General features: G+C 43.9%; 1 long non-coding RNA gene across 21 annotated transcripts; it reads left to right on the top strand.

The window, feature by feature from the left end:
- Positions 1-15006: 15006 nt before the first annotated feature.
- On the top strand, positions 15007-22538 carry LOC124682252. Of its 21 annotated transcripts, none has more exons than XR_006996212.1 (13): positions 15008-15434; positions 15592-16133; positions 16618-16665; positions 16776-16937; positions 17421-17527; positions 18274-18593; positions 19544-19765; positions 19934-20079; positions 20551-20624; positions 21065-21178; positions 21292-21655; positions 21778-21996; positions 22078-22538. It is a non-coding gene; the product is annotated as an uncharacterized LOC124682252 (long non-coding RNA). The 21 variants fall into 21 exon arrangements; XR_006996210.1 differs by having other exon boundaries at positions 16763-16937; XR_006996214.1 differs by having other exon boundaries at positions 15009-15434; positions 16839-16937.
- The last annotated feature ends 1106 nt before the right edge of the window (positions 22539-23644 follow it).

Genomic DNA, 23644 nt, shown 5'->3' with positions numbered 1-23644 from the left:
TAAGTTGTAACTAGAGCATAAAATGTGTGAGTACATTGTTGTTGTACATTTTTTGTTGTCCCAGTTACTTTTTCTCATTTTGTGATATTGTACAAATATGTATAAAGTTAATAAGAATCCCGTTAGAGAAAGAGACAACACGCATACAGTTTTCACTACCAGAAACCTGAAGTGTCCACATGGAAGTTTTCTTGATTAAATTGCTTTTGTGCGAAATCAAACCACAAAACTTCGTAATTACAGAAGGATATAGATATCCTACAAAGGTAAAATAAATTGTAACTAGAGCATGAAATGTACGAGTACATTGTTGTTGTATCTAGCTAGCACTAGCAGCATGCTCAACTTGTGCATGTCAAAAATGTCCACCAGCGTAGAGATAAACCGTGTAACACACTGAAGGATACCCCAAGAAAATATTGTTGATTTTCCTGATGCCACCTCGAAAGTTCTCTCTATTAACCTCAAGTGCGAGCTTCACGGTTATTGTTTTAAGCATTAGCGCACATCTCAATATAAATTTCAATAATTCCAGTTGTTGAACCTCTCCACTGAAGTCTGTGATACAAACTACTTCAAGACGAGGCAAAGAGATGCTTTGGCTTCTCCAATCCTTGGGTTTACTAATGCTCAAGTTTCCCCTATTAGTCTCACGTGCCAACTTCAACCTTAATGCTGCAAGTGTTGGTGCGCATCTCAATACCAATGTCTGTTGTGAAGTGTATATGTGGATTGCCTAACCCTTTCCATCAGTTCGGACTTTTGGTTCAAGTGGCTAGTGCATGAAGCTTAACATGGTATTAGAGCCCTAGGTCTCGAGTTCAAATCTTGGTTTTCACAATTAAGCTTAAAAATTGCTGTTGCCCCCTCGTTAGCCACCGCTGATGCCCTGTTTCGGTGTGCTCTTCTTCTTTCACGTGTTGACTTTCTCTTCTCCCATCACACGCGAGTGGGGGTGTTGTGAAGTGTATATGTGGATTGCCTAACCCTTTCCATCAGTTCGGACTTTTGGTTCAAGTGGCTAGTGCATGAAGCTTAACAACAGTTCAAGGTGTCGATGTTCTCCATTGAAACCTTCAATTTCGACTTGTTCAAGACGAGGTAAGGAAATACTTTGGCTTCTCCAGTCCTTGTGTTGGTCGCAAGGACAATTTTGACATTCTCTTATTTCCTGGAGCAAATAAAAATCCCTGTAAAAAACTTATATGCTTCGCAATCTTAAACCTAGCTCCTAGAAAAATCGGGTTTATCAAGCATACCACATGTTTGTAAAAAAGATTACTATGCATAAAGAGCGTGAAGACCTACCGTGAAGTGGTGGTACTCTAGGATGACCCTAAGCCTTTTCGTATTGCTTCGAATGCGGTGCATCCCTAGGAGACACGACACAAACGCTCCAGGAACATGATTGGTTGCTTCGAGATGTAGGTCCAGCATATAGAATTGGCTAACTGGAATTTGCTCCAGCTCCTGGGCAAAGTCCAAGTCTATAGCTAAACGGTCCTGAAAAACAAAGGTTGAATTTAATGAAAAATTGTGACGTGATGAACCGAATTTAAGCTCAGGTACCGGAGGCACCAAAAACGAAACACAGAAGACAACGCCATGTAAGTGCGCCTCCAGAAAACCTGCTCCACCATTGGCGCCGGACAGATATGCTCAAGTTGGCGTCGCAATCGACGGTGAGAATCAGTTCCTTAAGCGCCGGAGTCACGATGTTGATACTCTGGCATTCCGTGTTAGCATTGACATAAAGCTCCTGCAGCGTCGCGGAGTGGACGGTGATGTTGCTTGTAGACTCGGTGGCCATGAGCGTCAGCGCGTGCAATCGCGGGCAGCGGGTGATCAATGTTGCAAGATCCACGATTCTGCACCCCGAGAGGGACAGCTTGCGGAGGGCCAAGAACTTGTCGGCCGGCAGCTGCGTGAAGCATATGTTGGGCAAGGACAACTTGATCGATGTGGCAGAGTTGAAATAGGGCAGTTCGGCTTCGATCAAAGCCATGGCAACATTGTCGAAGTCAGGAGCCCTGGTTAAGACCAGGTTGTGTGGGGAGACCCCTGTGGCGGCGCTCAGCAGCGAGGTGAACCGAGTGGCACTGACACGGTCTGTCGCATGGATGCAGATGTCGAGGAGGCAGACGGATGCGCCGGGCGCCGACTCGAGCGAGGTGAGTGTTGCTTTGGTAGACTCTGGCGTGATGCCGCGGAAGGACAGGCTGATTGTGCGGAGGCACGGGCAGCGGTGGAGCATGGCACCAAGGTCGGCGAATTTTTTCTTGAGGGACATGCTACGGTACTCGAGATCGCTGAACTCTCCCGCCGCCGCCGACGCCCTCGGTGACCGACTGTTACGGTGATTCCTCCGATCCTCCGTGTCAGGGAAGGGGCCGGTGTTGCTGCTACGGACCACAGCTAGTCTGTCGATTCCTGTGGTGGTGTTACTCACTCGTGGTCGTGGTCGTGGCCGTGGGGACATGAAAACATAGGAGGATTCCAGATCGCCGCGGGTGGACACAGTGTGTAGCTTGATGGACGAGGTGGCGCGGTGGAAGCAAGCCTGCTCGACGTCCAGCGGAGGGGCCGCGTATTCGGGAAAACGTACAGTGCGTGAGGGTGAAGACCAACTCCGCCGGCGAGAGAATCGCGGAGGCACGCAGCAACGAGCAGGCTTCCATGGCTGGATCGGAAAGGCCGGTGTCGACGGTGGACAGCGGTGGTGACGCAGCGAAGCGGGCGAACAGAGCTTGGGTCATGGCGGGCGTGAAGTGTCGGATCATGACGGTGGTGTGAACGAGGCCGCGCCACCGGCGCGACAGAAGGCCGGTCCGCACGGTGGAGCGAAGCAGCTCGTCGGGAAGATAAACGAGAACCCCGAAAGGCCCATAACATAGATTTCATGGGCTCATCTCGTCTAGCTCTCACACATGGGCCAAATGACCCGACTCCGACCGAAAACCATACGGTGATGCGAATGGTCAGGCGGGCGCATCCTCGATGTCTTGGGGTAATTTGTTGGTTCAAAGGTTGAGTGTAATAATGGTACCTCCCGATACTAATATCTTTGCAGTATCGAAAAAATCATTCGTTCAATGTAAACGAGTGCCTCAATTTTGGTCTAAATTGTATAGTGATCATGTACCCAACCCTTTACTTCTTAAGACGCGCGCCTTAGGGAACTATATAGCTCTATCTTATTCATCGTACGAATATTTCAATATCTAATAAAAAACCCTTCAAATATAACAAACCAGAAAAAGATGATGTCAATCTCCCTTCCACACCACAATGAGCATATACAACGATTTCATACCAAATGGCCGTAAGGCGTTTGTAGAGGTAAAAAAAACCTAAAACTTTAAGATGATTTCTTTTTTTTTAAAAAAGTGTCATAATTTCATTACACGCAACTGTCATTGCCTAATCGACGGTACCCCGGAGGAGGGATCCTCACGAGGGGGAGAAGAAGTAGGGGCCAAAGGGCGGAGAGCCATCGGGTCGGTGGTACGCGGTTTACCCAGCTTCGGAACACCTGCTCGGAGACAGGGCCTACTGCTGCTTGTCTGGAATTATGTGGACGCTTTCGCGTTGTTACAATGAGATGTGTCCTACCTCTAGGGCTCCCAGGATCCGGCTTATAAAGGCGCACGGACCTAGGGTTACATAGAGAGTTCTACCCGGAACACAGAACACCTAAGGTACATACATTGCCGTGCACGTCACGGATCCGCCTCCTTCCTAATAGAGCGTCATGGATCCAGATGCTTCATGGGCCTCCATAGATCCGACTTCTGGCATAGATCCGGCTCCTGTTCCTGGGTTGGTCTTCATCCATCTTTGATCATCAGCAAATGGGCCACCCGGTGGGCAGCACGCCTCCACCACCATATGTGGGCCACCCGGGCTTGCCGGATCTTGGACTACGTCGTTGGCATACCCATGAAGTATATCCACAACAGCAACCATCATGGAATGGGTGACACGTTTTACGACCTTATTTTTACTTGATTTTCATAATATCTATGATCATACAACAACATCATCAACTCTGATGCTACTGATCAACCACCTCAACATTTTTCATTTGTGTCACTGTTTGAACTTTGTTTGAATCCCTCTAACATGTGGGACCCATTGCTGGTAGGAATCCACATATTGATTTGTTGAATGATCCTACCATGACATGTGGGGCACTAGACCCGAATTGACATGTGGGTGTTTTTTGCCCCACTCGACATGTAAAACCAAAGTCCTGACCTGACCTATGGGTCCCATGCCACCATGTCTGACATGTAGGACCAAGGTTCCGACCTAACGTGTGGGTCCCGCTAGCCCTACCTGACATGTAGAACCAACCGTCTCGATCTAACCTATTGGTCCCACCCTACCCCGCTAGGCATGGGCGTTGCACATTTGAACTTTTTGCACTAGATGTGTGCTTGATAGGGCATTTTTTCCCTTGGACGAATGGGCCAGTGGCCCATACTTTTGACGAGCTCAGTGGCTCATACCGTCTATGGAACATGCAAGTTGTACTGATTTTTTGGATCGACTCATCTTTGGCAAACTAATTATTCATGAGCAAACCCATGTGCGAGCGTTGCCATAGATTGCTCCCTACGTTTGCGATAGAGAAGTGATATTGCTTGAGTTGCAGAATCAATTTTACGAGAAAACTATAATGAGAAAACATTTTTATTTTAGTCTATTGGAGCGGACAAGTTGCCAACCGTTCGATTTCCAGTCGACCGTGGATGACAACTGCCATCAAAACAAGTTAAAATAAGTTACCATGTGAAATTCTTGGTTGCTCTAAAATCGTCTGCTCAATATCCGACGTCCATTTTATATAGTTAAGAATTGTTTGTATCAAACTTGACAGATAGTCACACTCCAACATAGCCTGTGACTTAGCAGATAATGAAGAGCAGAGGTGACGACCGGCGACAGCTGCAGATCCCTATCCTCCCAAGGATCCTCGATGGAACCCAATATATTGTGCGTGCAGAACCTGGTTATAGCAGACATGACAAACATGCCACGTTAGCAATTTGCATAGGGAGAGGCGTACTCACGAATGCATCAATTATGTAACATGCATGCACTGCAGCCTCTCATTATATTGCCCATCGTCTTCATCGGCCGAAATTGGGAATGGACGCACGCAGAGCTTGACCTTTTACCCAAGCCCCACACCTCATTTTTCTTCACATGTTTTACCCCGCGGTAACATTCATTGCGGCTGGTACTACCAAATTGTGCTGTGTAGTGAATGTTTGCTGAGTTCGTTTGAAATTCTATCGCAAAAAAAAAAAAGAAAATCATTCGAAACAGTGTGGCTAGGCTGGGACGCGATATTCAATACAAAAATCAAAGTAGGTACTCCCAACAAGTGAAGGCTTTTGCTTCGGTGTCTCCCCTCTCCAAACTTTGGCCCCATGTTGATGGACAGAATATCATGAAACCCATTCGTTGGCTAACTTATCATTTTAACTTTAGTGGTTGGGATGGTGAGGGGGAGGACACGGAAACAAACCTCACAAGTGAATTTTTCATCAATATTCACGCATACTAGTTCCGTATGTGCCACAGGAGTTTCATTGTTGCTTCATTGCAGGCGCACGATCAAGGAGATTCATACACTGTTCAAGGAAATATATTACTGTTTCAAACCATAACCATTACCAACAGAGATTCAAGGAAAATACAACCAGATTCCAAACAAATACTGTAGAAACTATGATAAAACAAGAGATAAATTAGGATAAAATATAGCAAAATTCCAGATCTAGGCCCTCCATCCAGCCCCAGATTTTAGACCACAGAGTGAAAGTGAGACCGCACGTAGTAGACAGCAAAGTAGATGCAATCAGTACACACACCAGCATCGTGATAATTATTCTGAGTTAGGCCAGATGGAATGTAAGAGGATAAACCGGTGGTACATTCTTCCTCTGGAACCACACGAACACACTCCCAAAAATTGGCCTGCGGCAGGCCAATTTTGGAGACTAATAACACCACCCCTGATCCCTAACACGACGACGCCTGCGGTTGGCTAGCTGACCACCACCTACCTCTAGGCTCTAGCTAGCAAGGAACACACACACAGGTACGGGAGCATGGATGTCATCTAGCTAGTCCAGGGCCACGGCCACCAACGCAGCGCAGCCGTGCTCGAGCGCCATGATCACCATGACCACCACGGCCAGCGGATGGCGGGAGTAGACACATCCCTTGCGGTAGCCATACCCGGTCTCGTAGGTCGGGATGGCGAGGAAGGTGGACGTCGCGGAGAGGCCGATGGCGAGGAGGAGCAGCGTGCGAAGGGACGCCCCCTTCTTGTAGGCCTGCGCGGAGCTGACGGCCATCCGCACCTACAGGAGGATGGTGGCAGCAGCGACGGTGGTGAGGAGGAAGAAGCCACTGAGGAGGGCGAGGCGCGGAAAGAGGATGTCGCTGCAGCAGGCGGCGTTGGCGCTGGCGGGGAGCAGGAGGTACGAGTTCCCGAGGAGGAACTGGACCAGCATCACCACCAGCTCCCATGTCGCGATCATCTTGAAGACGGCCATGTCTCGCTGGCTCAGCACAGCTAGCTCTAGGTCTGGAACTCTGGATGGCTCGCTAGCAAAACTAGTCTAGGTCTGGATGGCTTGGCTGCTTCGATGGTGTACTGTAGGAAGCAGAGAACCGGGGCTGTTATATAGGCCGGAGTGACACAGCCCACAGCCTACACAATACATCTCTGAATCTGATGTAGTACGCACTCCACTTTGGCACGACCAGCATGAACGCGTTTGCGGATCAAAATTCAAGTCCGGTCGTAGTTGTAGGTGCATATGCAATTATATGGATGCAATTTTAGTCACATACGATGGCGCCGAGGTAGCTGGCCATACGCGAGAACGGCAACTGCTTTTGATGTGGTGCAGGTCGAGGACAGTAGGACACGCCAGCAGATGTCTCTCACTAGGCACTGCACGGCAAATGTGGGTGTGTCTCTCCGGTCAATGTCTTTCATACACACATCACGCTACCAGGCCAGATAGCCACCCAAAGCAATTTCTCTCTCACCAATCGCCATGTGTCTCTTTGAACAAAGTTGGCAATGGCTTACCATTTTTGCTTCAGGGCCACACACAAATTATTGCTTGGTCTGTGTAACACAGGAATAATGTCTTTTTTGTACGCGCGCCGAGTGAGTTCTTGGTCAACATAGTTCGCTGTAACCATAGTATTGTCGATCGATCATTTTGTTGGCCAGATTCATTCCCAGTGAATCGAACGTTCATAAATTTGTTCTAACATAGTCCATCTGTCAATAGTTACCCTGCATTTCGGGTTTCGTCAAAGTTAAATTTCGTAACCATTGATTACACATTTAGAAAAATATCAATATCCACAATGTGTAAGAAATACTATTAGAATTATCATAAAATATATTTTCAGAGTACATGTATCAAGTAACACAAATGGTGATGCGTTTTTCTATATGCTTAGTAAAACTTTGCAGAGCTTGACTTTGACCAAACCCAGAATGCAGGGTAATTCCAGTCAGAGGGGGTACTAGTCACATAGGCGAACAAAATAAAAGTATATTTCTCTCTAGCAAAATTTATCACATTATATAACAAGAATGACTACTAATACTTTATGCGGGCACGTGTGCATGATATATATGACAGCTCGAGCTAATTCGGTGTTAGTTTGCAAGAAGAAAAATTGTTCCTGCAGTCATGTGATTTGATATGAAATTATATGATACTAATGATCATTTCGTATGCCTGCCACACATGCAAATAATTAGTTCATTAAACTTCCACGCGAGCACAGAGGCACCATGCATTTCTGGTAAATAATTGTTTGAAAAATAGCGAACAATATTTGAAATGGTATTTCTGGTAATAGGTAATACCAGCGTCCACCGGTAATTTTTCAAGATCGGGAAGAAAAAACCTAGCATAGTAGTTACATTTTTTCCCGTAACGGGGATATCACCCCAGCCTCTAGATCAATTGATGTACACATATGTTTATTGCAAAGTTTCAATATTCAAGATTCATACAACTCATGGATCACACAAGGTGTACATAAAAAATAACCATCAGAAAACAAAAAGAATGCGACTCTTATGCATATTGTAATCTTCTAGTAAACTGTCAGACACCTGTGTTGTAGATATTCCGAGTGACCTTTCTCTAGACGGTAGAAGATAAGATCATTCGTGGATCCAGTGTGTAACCATTTGGGTTACCTTTAAAAAATGAGAATTCGTACTTTTATTAAACACAATATTATTACTCTAATTCCAAATAGCCCCTGTCAAAGCATAACTGTACAGATTTGTTCCTTGGATTTTTGTCCACTCCATTTAGCCAATTTCCAATCATATTTGTAACATTAGCTAGGGGAGAAACATTAAATATATATTGAATGGTTCTCCAGATAAGCTTTGCGAAGGTACAACAAAAAACGTTTTGTAGATTCATTAGCATCACAAAACAAACAATACTTACATCCATTCACGTTTCCTTATCAATTATCTTTCGTAAGAATCACCTTTTTATAAAGGAAACACAAGAAGATCCTAATCTTCAGTGGTATCTTTATTTTCCAAATATAATTTACTCAGTAAGGAAACACACCTCCTGCATGCTCCATACTCATTTAAGAGCTTGACCAACCACTTACTCAGTAAGCATATGTTTTTAATGTCTAAGACATCCACACCGAGACCCCCTTGGTCTTTAGATCGACATATAATATTCCATTTAGTTAACCGATTTACACTTATGTTTATTATTTTGCCAGAAGAATCTTGATCTTTACTCCCACTGACCCTCCCTGAACAAAACTAGCAACTAAATCACACAATTCAGGTTCAAAGCCGATGTGCATAACTTGTTGAAGGAAATGTAGGGATTCGTAGCATAGAAAACAAAAAATTTCCTACCGCAAGAACGAATCACAAGCCAAGATCTAATCTAGTAGATGGTAGTAACGAGTTGATGATCAACATACCCTTGAAGATCGCTAAGCGTTAACGAGATAGATCTCGTGGTTGATGTAGTCGATCACTTGCCGCTTGCAAAAGCGCGTAGAAGATCTTGACGGTGCCACAGTCGGGCAGCACCTCCGCACTCGGTCACACGTTCGGTGTTGATGACGACGTCCTTCTCCCCATTCCAGCGGGCAGCGGAAGTAGTAGATCCTCCTCGGAATCCCGTCAGCACGACGGCGTGGTGACGGTGGTGGTGGAGATCTCCGGCAGCGCTTCGCCGTAAGCACCGCATGAGAAGATGGAGGAGGGGGAGGCTAGGGTTTGGGAGAGGGGGGGGGGGCATTTGGGGCGCCGGCCTTGGGTGCCCTTGGATGGTGCGGCTGCTGTGGTGGCCGGCCCCCTCCCTCTCCCCTTCAATATATAGGTGGAACCCCCTAGGGTTTGCCCAAGATTCGAATAAGAGTCCAACTCAAAAATTACCATATGGGTGAAACCTAGGTGGAGTGGGATTGCTCCCTTCCTTGTCCTTTGGCCGGCCAAGGTGGTGGAGTCCACCATGGACTCCACCCTCCATTGGTTGGCCGGCCAGGGTTGGTGGAGTCCAGCCGGGACTCCACCTTCCATGCTGATTTATTTCGGAAGCTTCTAGAACCTTCCATAAATGCACCGGATCAATTCCAAACTTGGAATATGACTTCCTATATATGAATCTTATTCTCCGGACCATTCCGGAACTCCTTGTGATATCCTGGATCCCATCCGAGACTCCGAACAACATTTAAACTCCATACCATATTCATATCTACTTAACAACATCAAAACCTTAAGTGTGTCACCCTACGGTTCGCGAATTATGTGGACATGATAGAGACACTTCTCCGATCAATAACTAATAGTGGGACCTGGAGATCCATAATAGCTCCCACATATTCAACGATAACTTCGTGATAGAAAGAACCATTCACATAAAATAATGATTCCCTTTGTTGCGCGATACTTTACTTATCCGAGGTTTTGATCGTCGGTATCTCTATACCTAGTTCAACCTCGTCTCTGATAAGTACTCTTTACTCGTACCGTGATATGACATCTCTTGTGACGTAGTCACATGCTTGCAAGCTAATTGGATGTCATTCCACCGAGAGGGCCCAGAGTATATCTATCCGTCATTTGGATGAACAAATCCCACTATTGATCCATGTGCTTCAACCCATACTTTCTGAATACTTAATGCCACTTTTATAACTACCCATTTACGAAGTAGTGTTTGATGTCATCAAAGTACTCATCCGGTGTAGGTGATTAACATGATCTCATGGTCTAAGGAATAAGTTACTATGTAGTTAAAAGCTTGTAGCAGAACGAACTAAATGACTTGATCATATGCTATGCTTACTATGGGTGTATGTCCATCACATCATTCACTTAATGATATGATCCTGTTATTAATAACATCCAATGTTCATGATCATAAAACTATGATCATCTATTAATCAACAAGCTAGTTTAACAAGAGGCTTACTAGGGACTCTATTAAGTTTACAAAACACACAAGTATTACTGTTTCCGGATAATACTATTATAGCATGGGATGTAAACATTTATCATAAACACAAAGATATAAATAATAACTATTTTATTATTGCCTCTTGGGCATATCTCCAACAGTCTCCCACTTGCACTAGAGTCAATAATCTAGATTACATGGTAATGTACCTAACACCCATGGCGTTCTGGTGTTGGTCATGTTTTGCTCTAGGGAGAGGTTTAGTAAACGGATCTGCCACATTTAGATCAGTGTGTACTTTGCAAATCTTTATGTCACCGTCTTCGACATATTCGCGAATAGAATGAAAACGTAGCTTGATATGCTTCAGCTTCTTGTGTGACCTTGGCTCTTGTGCATTGGCTATGGCACCCATGTTGTCACAATAGATGGTCATCAGGTCCAACGCACTAGAAACCACACCAAGCTCAGTAATGAAATACTTCATCCATATTGCTTCTGATGAAGCCTCCGAAGCAGCTATGTATTCTGATTCAGTTGAAGATTTTGCCACAACGCTTTGCTTAGCACTTCTCCAGCTTACTGCTGCACCATTCAAAATAAAAACGTATCCAGATTGTGACTTAGAGTCATCTGGATTAGTGTTCCAACTAGCATCGGTGTAACTGGTTACAGCAAGCTCTTGGTCACCTCCATAACATAGAAACATATCCTTAGTCCTTTTCAAGGACTTCAGGATATTCTTGACCGCTGTCCAGTGCCATTCCTGGATCACTTTGATATCTGCTGGTCAAACTAACATCATGTACGACATCCGGTCTTGTACACAGCATGGCATACATGATAGAGCCTATGGCTGAGGCATAGGGGATTTTGTTCATCTTTTCTCTTTCTTCTGCCGTAGCTGGACTTTGAGTTTTACTCAAGGTCTTACCTGGTAACATGGGCAAGAACCCTTTCTTGCTTTCATCCATTCTAAACTTCTTTAGAATCTTATCCAGGTATGTATTCTGTGAAAGCCCTATTAAGCGTCTTGATCTATCTCTATAGATTTTGATGCCTAAAATATATACTGCTTCTCCAAGGTCCTTCATTGAAAAACACTTATTCAAATAACCTTTTACACTCCCAAGAAGTTCTATATCATTTCCAATCAATAATATGTCATCCACATATAGTATTAGGAATGCTACAGAGCTCCCACTCACTTTCTTGTAAATACAAGCTTCTCTAAAAGTTTGTATAAATCCAAAATCTTTGATCACCTTATCAAAGCATTGATTCCAACTTCGTGATGCTTGCTTCAGTCCATAAATGGAACGCTGAAGTTTGCATACCTTGTCAGCATTTTTAGGATCACCAAAACCCTTGGGTTGTACCATGTACAACTCTTCCTCAATGTCACCATTAAGGAATGCCGTTTTGACATCCATCTGCCAGATTTCATAATCGAAAAATGCAGCGATTGCTAACATAATCCTCACAGACTTAAGCTTCGCTACTGGTGAGAAAGTCTCATCATAGTCAACTCCTTGAATTTGTCGGAATCCTTTCGCGACAAGTCGAGCTTTATAGACAGTAACATTACCGTCAGTGTCTGTTTTTTGAAAATCTATTTATTCTCAACAGCCTTCCGGCCATCGGGTAAGTCCACCAAAGTCCATACTTGGTTTTCATACATGGATCCCATTTCGGATTTCATGGCTTCTTGCCATTTGTTGGAATCTGGGCTCATCATCGCTTCTTCATATGTCTCAGGGTCATCATTGTTGTCTACCAACATGACACTCAACACGGGATCATACCAATCAGGAGTGGCACGAACCCTTGTTGACCTGCGAGGTTCTGTAGTAACTTCATTTGAAGTTTCATGATCATAATCATTAGCTTCCTCTCTCATTGGTGCAGGCGGCACAGGAACATCTTCCGATGTTGCACTACTCTCAAGTCCAAGAGAAGGTTCAATAACCTCGTCGAGTTCTACTTTTCTTCCAGTCACTTCTTTCAAGAGAAACTCTTTTTCAAGAAAGGATCCATTCTTGGCAACAAAGATTTTACCTTCGGATCTGTGATAGAAAGTATACCCAATTGTTTCTTTAGGGTATCCTATGAAGACGCATTTCTCCTCTTTGGGTTCGAGCTTGTCAGGTTGTAACTTTTTTACATAAGCTTTGCAGCCCCAAACTTTAAGGAACGACAACTTAGGTTTCTTCCCAAACCATAATTCATATGGTGTCGTTTCAACGGATTTAGATGGTGCCCTATTTAAAGTGAATGCGGCTGTCTCTAATGCATAACTCCAAAAAGATAATGGTAAATCTGTAAGAGACATCATAGATCGAACCATATCTAAGAGAGTTCGATTGTGACGTTCAGACACACCATTGCGCTGTGGTGTTCCCGGCGGTGTCAATTGTGAAAGTATTCCGCATTTCTTTAAATGCATGCCAAACTCATAACTCATATATTCACCTCCACGATTAGATCGCAGAAACTTAATCTTTTTGTTACGTTGATTTTCTACTTCACTTTGAAATTCCTTAAACTTCTCAAAAGTTTCGGATTTATGTTTCATTAAGTAGATATACCCATATCTACTCAAATCATCTGTGAAAGTAAGAACATAACGATAACCACCGCGCGATGCTACACTCATTGGTCCACACACATCTGTATGTATGATTTCCAATAAGTCTGTAGCTCGCTCCATAATACCAGAGAATGGAGTCTTAGTCATTTTTCCCATCAGACATGCTTCGCATCTATCAAGTGATTCAAAATCAAGTGATTCAAGTAGTCCATCAGTATGGAGTTTCTTCATACGCTTCACTCCAATATGACCAAGACGACAGTGCCACATGTATGTAGAATTATCATCAGTTTTTAATCGTTTAGCATTAATGTTATGAACATGTGTATTGCTACTATCGAGATTTAACAAGAATAAACCATTCATCTCAGGTGCATGACCATAAAAGATATTATTCATAAAAATAGAACAACCTTTATTCTCAGACTTGAATGAATAACCATCTTGCAATAAACAAGATCCAGATATAATGTTCATGCTTAACGCAGGCACCAAATAACAATTATTTAGATTTAAAACTAATCCCGACGGTAGATGAAGGGGGAGCGTGCCGACTGCGATCACATCGACCTGGGAGCCATTTCCAACGCGCATCGTCACCTCATCCTTCGCTAGTCTTCGTTTATTCCGTAGTTCCTGTTTCGAGTTACAAATATGAGCAACCGAACCAGTATCAAATACCTAGGCACTACTACGATTACTAGTAAGATACACATCAATAACATGTATATGTATATCAGATATACCTTTCTTCTTGATGCTGCCGTTCTTCAGATGTACCAAGTACTTAGTGCAGTTCCGCTTCCAGTGTCCTTCTCCCTTGCAGTAAAAGTACTCAGTATCAGGCTTAGGGCCAACCTTGGGTTTCTTAGGAGGCGCAGCAGCTTTCTTGCCGCCCTTCTTGAATTTACCCTTTTCCTTAGGCTTGCTCCGTTTCTTGAAACTAGTGGTCTTATTGACCATCAACACTTGATGCTCTTTCTTAATCTCCACTTCAGCAGTTTTCAGCATTGAGAAGAGTTCAGGTAACATCTTGTTCATGCATTGCATATTGTAGTTCATCACAAAGTTCTTATAACTAGGTGGCAGTGATTAGAGGACGCGGTGAATCCCCAAAGCATTAGGAATCGTAATTCCCAAATCTTGGAGTTTCTTTGCATGCCCAGACATTTTGAGCACATGCTCACTAACGGAGCATCCCTCTTCCATTTTACAGTTAAAGAACTGTTCAGAGGCTTCATAGCTTTCCACGGCCGCATGAGTTTCAAATATCATTTTGAGCTCACTGATTATATCATGAGGGTCGTGGTTCTCGAAGCGTTTTTGAAGCTCTGACTCTAATCCATAGAGCATGGCACACTGAACTATGGAGTATTGAGTCTTTCGGGTAAGGTAAACAGTTTTAACCTCATCCGGAGCAGTCTGTGCAGGTGGATCACCCAGCGGTGCATCGAGCACATTTCTCCTATAAATGATGCTAGACTACCCAGCCATCCAGGCCACCTGAGAGGGGCAAAACAATCTGAACCGTCCGTTTCGCTAGCTACAGTAAATTCCAATCCCGCTTTTCACCACAGCCGTCGGATGCGGTCAATTTTCTTTTACATGCCACAGCTCGTTCACGGTCTATGACGTCCGGGCCCGTTTTCGTGCAGGACCGACAGCCCGGAGGCAGCAGCGGGCGCTCCTCCGCGTAGCTCGTTTCATTCGTTGTTCCGTGGAGTGGTGAAAGCCCTAGATCGGGATTGGCCTCTCCTCCCCCAATCATCGCCTCCTCTCTCTCCTCTCCAATCAGACGCCTCGCTTCCGCACCGCATCTGGAGGAACTGCGGTAGTCCGGCGGTGGCTGGCCGCCTCCCACTCGTTTCCTCTCTCGGAGGGTGAGCGGCGGACGGAGCCGGACGGGACGGTTGCGGCGGCAGGTGGGAGGAGGCACTGCAGGAGCGTCCCGCGGGAGGGAGGCTACACGGAGGGTGTTGGTGGTAATCGAGTGGAGTCCACGGCATCGGCGCGGCGCGCTACCACGAAAAAATCGTCCGCCGCTACTGGGGCTCGAGATCTCCGGCTGGAGGATAGGAGGAGGATGCACGAGCCCGGGAGTCAGCGACGCCTCGCAGTTCCAGCCGGCGGTAGGTGACACCGTCCTCCTCCTTCCTCGCGCTGGAAGGCGGCGGAACAGCCATCCGTGGAGATCGAGCGCGTGGAAGGCCGACGGCTCGGGAGTGGGTACGACATCATCTTTCTTCCATGGTTTCGCCTTTCTCCTCTCTTCTGATGTGGGTTGGCCACATGCCGTTCTTGCGCCGGTGATGCTGTCGTTGAAGGCCTGGTTCAAGGTTAGTTTCTCTTTTCCCATCTTCTGTCCACTTACTGCCTGTATCGGAGCCTCTGTTAATTCTCTTGGTTTGGTCGGAGCAGCTGCTCGATCTCGATTTAGATCTCTCCACACTCCTGAGAATTTGTTTCGTTTTTTGTGTGTGTATGAACTGTCAGTGGAAGGATTTAGGAGGGTTGGAGGTGAGCGCCCATCTCCTTGGCTATTGGTGACATTTAGCTGATAGGGAACACACTTGTTGGGCAGGTCGCCGGCTCACAGCCAAGCTCGAGTTCATGGTAGGTGACCTGGCTCTGCTGCTAAGCCCCCTCCTCTTTCTGGACTGGCATGATCTGTTCTCCTGTATTTGGATTTGAGGTGAAGATTTTTATCTCTGCTGCTGCTTTCGGGGTTGTGCAGGATTGGATACAGCATGGTCAATCTCTACTTTTTTTTCCATGTCCATCATGTTGTTTTAAAATTATTGCCACATTTGCCTTGCAATTAAGTCAAAACTAAGAAAGAACATTTGTGTAGAAAAGTTAAATTCCACTTGATGGTGAAAATTTCAGAAAAAATCGCATCTACTTATTTGTTATTATGTCCACGGGAAATGATTTTTTATGCCTCCATGGCGAGTGTCAGTGGATACATCTGCTCGCCGGCGCTCCATGGTGAGCGGAAGTGGTGGCATTATGTCATTTGCGTTTCAGATTATCAGGTATTCTTCGATAGAAGCAAAAATGTGGTCTATGCATGGACATGGATGTTAGACATTCAATAGGTGGGAAAACCAACGTTCCACATTTGGTGCAGCAGATGTACATTCATCTCTTTGTGCTGCAAAGTTTCGTGGGCATCTATTGTAAGAGTTAAAACTTGACAGGTTGTTTGGAGTTCTGTGCCCAATAACTCAACACTATACCATATATTGAAACTTTAGTTTAGATAGAATCCATGAAAATAACAGATTGGTTAGACAAATTTGGGTTCCCCGCAAAAAAATGTTAGAGTTTGGGTTAACTATGTCGGCAGCGTCTCCCCTCACAGGCTTCTATGGCTGAGAAGTTTGACATATATAAATTCTATCTCTGTTGACTAACAATGTAATTATCATTTGTACTCATTGTAGCTTGTATCTTTGGTCTTGTTTATTCTGAAATAATTTCATGTGCAATGTAAAGACTAATGCGTCGTGATATCAGGCTGAAGAAGCTACAGAATCAGCTTTTAAGGATGGAAAACGACTATTGGTGAGTGACTTGAGCATTAATCTAATTATTTAGTTGCATTTAATGTTCTTCCTTTTATTTCAATGATTTTCTATGCAATATATGACATGAACTAAAGTTTCCTACAACAGGACTACCATCTGTACTAGGTTGTTATTTGTCAGGTGAAAAGGTTCTTGTTTGTTTCTGTTCAGCTGATGGCGAGGGTGCAATTGAGATGACAAGAACATGCTTCTCATTACAGAATTTTGTGATCACTTTGTACCTACAGAGAAAGCGACCCAGACAAAAAAGTACGTCTTTTTGTGCATTCTTATATTTATTTGTATCTATACTGACATTGTTTTAATCGGCGAGCAAGTTGTCAGCTGCATTTATATAGTAATCGGTGAGTGAGGATCGCTGTATGGCGGCCGTGATACATCGGCGAATTTCACCCGCGCTTTCTCTATTTGCAGCACAACTTGGGGGGTGTTTGTTGTGGCTTTTTTTGGCTTTTGGCTTTGGCAAAAGCCACCAAAAGCACCTAAATAGGTGCTTTTTTTGGCTTTTGGATTTTGGAAGCCAAAAACAAAGATCCTATTCTTTTGGCTTCCAAAATCCAAAAGCCAAAAAAGCACCTATTTAGGTGCTTTTGGTGGCTTTTGCCAAAGCCAAAAGCCAAAAAAAGCCACAACAAACACCCCCTTGGTGGGTTGTGTTAACATGATACCCTTCTCTATTTTTCTATTCATTTGTGTATGCCCCTTGACTTTTTTTTTGTTCGTTTCATGTAGGCAGAGGGTTTGCTGCAGCACTGCTGGACGTCGAGATAGTTTTAGTTTGGCTGGTTCAGACCTGATCCATTGCCTCCTTCATGCTCCAGACTAAGCTCTTCATCAAGGTATGTAAAATATCCCTCTAGAGAATATCATGGTGAGTTTAGGATTGGTTCAATTAGTAATGTAATGAAATACACAAGCAACTTGTTTTCATTATGGTGGCTTTACTATTGCACACTGTAATATTTGTTCCTTGTTTCTGCCGTGCTGCAAGAAATTTTAAATCTTCAGTATGCGTGATCGCGAGTCGGCGAGTGATGATATTTCTTATAAATTAAATTGTTGCCAGGCGTGTCCTACATCCTAATACTTATGTATACAATGGGAAGTCTGTTGCTGCTGGGCTGTGATGTCTTTAATTTTAGCTTCAGGTTATGCAAAGCGTATTTTTGTAAATAACTAAAAGTTGTGTTTTGTAAATTTTGATGATTTATAATTTCTGAAATGCGCCCTATTTTGCATTGTAGTTTATTTGCAGAAAATGGTTTTGTGATATTTGGTATTAATTGAACAGAATGCTAGAGCATAGAGAAGAGTGGTATCTGTAATCAAGGGATGTTGCGGTTTAAGCTTGCTTGAATGTTGTTCCAGCCGTTGTGCATATCCATTGCCTCTTGTGTTTTTGATTGCTCTGTCGTCTTTCAACACCTCATGAAGGCTAATTTTTTTGGGGAGAATTGAATCGGTGAATTGAGTCGCTGTGGCTATTCGGTGTATATTGGCCTATTGGAATCATTTGTTCAGATGTTTTTTTCATAATTTTATTTTGAGGCAGCCATTTGACTAAAATAGCTTGTTACTTTTTCAGCAGATATGATGCCATTGGCCAGCATGACGTTCCAGTACCTTATGGGTGAGGAAAGGTGATATAAAGATCTATCCAGATGATGGCATTCGAAGGAGGCCGGGTGTCCCAACCACAACGAGAGGAGGAGGATGCCGTGCGGTGGGATTGAGGCCATTCCCCCTTTGATTTCTTGATCCCCAGTCTGCTTTAATTTGGGTCCTGTTTTTAGGTTTGATTGTTGGTGCTGTGGGTTGGTTACCACATCAACATGGTTGCTTCCTCGTGGGAACTATCGAGCACCACCACGCCTCCCTCCCATCAAGCACCACTAAGGCAGCAAGGTACATCTCCCCATTTTTTCTGCAGATTTGTATTTTTGGTAAGGTAAAGAGCAGGGGTTTGTAGGCAGAGTAAAGTGGTTGTTTCCAAAGAAAACACATCAGTAGTTGTAGTTGAGAGGATTGAGCTTTAATTGGTTGTAGTTTTTTTGACATTGGAATGGTCACGTCAAGCTGCTCATTGCTAATCCACATTTGTAGTTGCCTAATTTACCAGTTTCTACTTTTGATGTTGATTTACAAAACTGCAGCCGATGCCTTACGAGGCGACAGTCTGAATATAAGAATTGGTCTGAGTTCTATTGGCTTGGTTTTCTGTCATATCTAACTTGTAAAGTAATATCGAAGTACTTGGTTTATTAAGTGTAGTGTATCATTGTGCAGTCATAGTTGTAAATGCTGATTGTATCATTTAATAATCCCCATGCCACAGAATAGAAGGACTGCTCAATCCATTATTCTTTTAGTTTTGGATATCGTAAATCCTTTAATTAATAGATCTAATTCTGCATGTACAGGACCTTTCAGTAAACATGTGTTTTGTTCATATAAATTCAGTTTAATGGTGTAAATTGTGATTTCTATTAGAAGCTCTGAATACTAAACATAGAAGCTCTGAAGTGTCCATGAATATATGTACCTTTTTTATTTATTTTGTTACTTTGTAGCATCATTGAGATGTAACTATTGTTGTTGAACAAATAAGCAAAGACAATAATATATACTGAATATGAGTAGAATGCAAAACATGGAGACTTGCATCTAATTGCTCCACGGCATGTATCTTTCCTTTGCATAGCTAGGGTGCTTAGGCTCCCTCTTAGGCGTCAGACTGGGGGTAGAACTTCTTAGGCCGTATTACTGCCTTAAAAACCTTGAAATATAATTGTTAATACCATTACCTGTCGTTACTAATACTATCTTTGATGGTGAGGTACTGACTGCTTATGCAGAATTTGGGGGAGAAAAAGTAACCTTCATGAGCTTCTGAAGTGTTACATTGATATAGCTGATGATGATGGGAGAAAAAGTAACGTCAAACGTCCCTCGGACTTAATGCAACCAGATAATATGGAGCGACACAATTTCCACAGGCACATCTTGGGGAGAGACGCCTGCCACAGCTTGGGGAGAGACGCCCACATCGATCTACTACAAGCTTGCTCGATGCCAATGTGAGCTTCCTTCGACCCTTCTCCCGTGTGTTGCTATGTTTGTTCCTTCTTGCTTGACTGAAATATTGGTCATCTAAAAGGCATATATACGGAATTTTAAGAATATTGATGATGTTGCTGTAGTAGTACATATAAAAAGGCCAATTAATGTAAGCTATTGTTTGACAGGTTGTTTAGGATGAAACAGTTGGCTTCTAAAATGGCAAGCAACTTGTTGATGCAATTTTGCAATGGGTTAATTTCTGAAGGATGCTAGAGAATACTTGGTTCGATACTACATGATGGACAAGATGAAGGATGTAGCGCAGCTGAAGGTACTTCATTGTCTCCTGCTGTATTTGTTTGATCTATAAGGTTCTAGAGAATACTTGGTTCAATACTGCATGATGGACAGGATGATTTCCTTACAAGCTAGAAGATTACATTGCTACTTGCTACTTGGTGGTTGTGGTTTTTTAACCTTTTGGGAGATAGAAGAAAGTCATTCTTAATAACACAATTAGTTTATATATACAATACTACCCTATGGAGATATGGATCTTGGAAATACAGTAGTCATGCACTCACGGATTTACTGATGGGGACTTAATCTTTCTTTTGACTTGAATCCGATGTCCTAAGTTTTGCCACATGAATTCAATGAAGATTACGCAGGACGGTTGTTCAAACTCAAAGATCCAATTGGGAAATCGGAAATTTACCATGATTTTCCCCCAATAGTGATGTTGATGCATTAGTTTAATATTATTTTATTCAAGAATTCAGAAGAAGCTCTCTTGTTGTAGGTCTGGTGGATTTACTGGATACATTGCTTGTTTGGGCAATACTGGTAAAACATATCTTGGAGAGATTCCATCTGGTAAATACATTGTCAAACATAAATAAATAGATGATAAAACAATTATTTAGCCACTCTGCGCTCATTAAAGAAATGACCTCACTTTTATAGTACTCGATATTTTCTTTCTGATTTGAAGAATTTCTTTACCACATTAGATACAATATATTAGTACTTTGCCTATATTTATTATACTAGCCCTAAAGTCAGGTGTCTCCTATTTTGTACGATTAATTTGTTGGCATATTGTTTGGTACTGACACCTAAGTGTGTGATAAGCATATGGTGTAGCTGACTCCACACTTCTAAGGAGTATATTAAAATATGCACTGTCTTGTTTCCTTAGTATTTAAGAAGTGTATTTGAATGCATCTTTTCTCTTGCATTCCAGTTACTTCTCATGTCCTCTAAATTTACTCAATTGAAGGAGACAAAGCTTATTCGATTTTATGTCCTTGCAGATGCATGTGTTGTTGATCAGACTACCATGGTATATCTCTTCATTTCTACCATGGACAGATATGTAATGGAAGATATATTCTTGTTTTACTCACTACTTTCGTATGTGCTACTAGGTACAATTTTCTGACATTAGTAGCTCTCATTGTGTGCATCTTTTCTTTGTACGCTGTGCCTTGCCTTTTTATTTCCTTCTGTTTCATTTGCTAACAATACTTTCTCTTTGTAGATGGCTTACACCCTTCTTTCAGAGATATATGAAGGGGACAAATGGTAGGATTTTGTGTGCTATGTGCTTAGTTTGTACTCCACCCGAGATTAAAGTGCAGAGGCTGCTGTCCCTTGAATAATGTATGACACGATGCAATACAAACCACTATCGCTGAGAGCTCCGTTCCATGGTGGGCTATGTCAAAATGATCATGCTCTTTGGGAATGAGACACGGGCTGGTGACACATTGCAAAGAAGTTTGTTCTCTAAAGCCTTTTGAATGAGGGAACTCGGCCATTTCTACTTATCATTTTGTCAAGGGATCAGCAATGAAATTGGCAATTACGCCAAGATAGAGGCACATAAGAAGATGGCTTTTGGGGTATGCTTTACCAAACCTTTGTATCAATTGTTGTATTGCACTTTTATTCTCTAAAATATAGCGGCTCTCCCTTCAGTAATTTTGTAGTGTTAATATACATGTTGGTTTTGCTGTCATAACAGATCCTCCAGACCGGCGGTGGTGACTGCGATGGCGCATCGACGAGCTTGATGAGATGGCGCATCAACAGGAAAAAAGTCATGGGGACTCCCACTGTTCATGAGGGGTTGCGTGATACGGCCATGGGGCAGCGACGGTCCACACATCAAACGTATCCGGGCTGTGCGCACAGATGATGTTGAGCCTCCGTGACCTCTAGGACCCAAGCAAGGCCAGCAGTGGTTCACCACTTCAGCTGTTACTCTACTCCATCCACTAAATTTTCTTCATTTTAGTATCTCATGCTGTTTAATCCACTGCAGATAGACGTGAACGCCAGGATCATTGCGGTGTCGCCTTTTGGTGAGGTGGTGGCCGCAAGTTGGAGCAAGCTCATGCGAGCTGGGTGGTGCTAGATGACACTAGCTTATTTTCTTTGGTGTTCTTGGTGGTCTCCAATAATGCCCAGCGAGTTCGTTGTTATCTAGGCATATGTATTTGATCTCCCTCTACTGCCGCATATCTCACCCTACCTGATGCAAGTAGAAGAGACGAAGCACAAATACAGATTATACAAGGTGTGTTGCTCTCGGACGTTTGATGAAATGATTGTAATATATTACTAAACAGCAGAGCTCTCTGGCTCTGCATATATATGGTGATGATTTTAGTGGGTCACAAGATGTTGGCAGTAGTTGGGTTTTGTATTCTACAAAATATCAGCAGCTTGTTTTATCTTCAGTTGCGGTGCTTTCACGTTATCATGAATTGTGGTCAAACTGTATATTTGATTCCTTGCCCTTGCTTGCAGTGCTTTCCTTGCATTTTTGTGTGCTCCTTTCATCCAGCTTGACCGTTACTCCGGAAGGAGCAGTTTTTTTTTCTGAACAAGGAGTGCCCCGAAGGGGCAGGAAGCTTCTCATTAAATCCAAACGGTGGAGGTACAAAATATTACAAAGGACCTCATAAGATCTAAAAATACACATAGGTCCCTAGCATTTGCAGAAAAGACCTCGCTAAAAGATGATGAAAAGCAATCAGGTCCTTCTCTTTCCCCGCCATCGAGCCAGAGGTCTGCTACGCCGCCGTCATGCGAAAAGGCGGGGACGGAACCACTTGCCTCCACGCAGCCGTAGTATGCGACTGCAAACCTCAGGAAGGGCCTCGCAAAGGAGGTTGAATCGCCGGAATCCGTCGCCGGCACTTGGATAGGCCATGGAGTGGCCTTAGGTCTGCTCAAGAAAATAGCTTCCCACAGATTCGGCAGAAATTGGTCGCAGAAAACAGCATCGTCAACGCCATCTTCATCTTCCTCCTCGCCGCCACGGCCGGCCAGGTCGATGTTGATGACGTGTAGGACGCTGCTTTGCGGCCAAGAGTGCTTATTGCGAAGGACCTCGGCAAGAGGAGCAAACAAGATCATCCCCCACCTGAGGGGCTTGAGCTCGCCGCTCCTCGGCCGCTCGTCGGTGTCGCACCAAAACACCGGGAGGGTGAGGCCCCTGCTTCTCTCTGGCCTCCACCTGCCCGTAATCCTCCTTCTCCACTCCTCGCCACCACGGCCGGCCGGCGAGAGAAGGACAGAAAGGGCAAAGGCAAAAACCAGAGGAAAGAAGCAGACCTTGGGCTTATAGATGGAGATCTGTGGGGAAGAAGGCCGCGCCGCCGTCTCCAACCGTCGGAGCACCTCGCCGCGCCGCCACCACCACCAAACGCACCAGATCTTGCCCAGAGAAGACGGTGCTCCACTCCCAAACCACGGCAAGTCGCCAGAAAACCTACAACTACACCTACTATCTACTCCCAAACCATATGTTTTTGAACATTTACTTTTACTTTTGCCATTTATTCTTGGACATTAGTGTCCTTCTTTTGCCTGTGCGCCGGGGC

This window comes from Lolium rigidum, unplaced genomic scaffold (assembly GCF_022539505.1).
Source record: "Lolium rigidum isolate FL_2022 unplaced genomic scaffold, APGP_CSIRO_Lrig_0.1 contig_7894_1, whole genome shotgun sequence".
NCBI lineage: Eukaryota > Viridiplantae > Streptophyta > Magnoliopsida > Poales > Poaceae > Lolium > Lolium rigidum.
The sequence above is the reverse complement of the archived record's forward strand: the minus strand, read 5'-3'. Positions and strand labels throughout refer to the sequence as shown.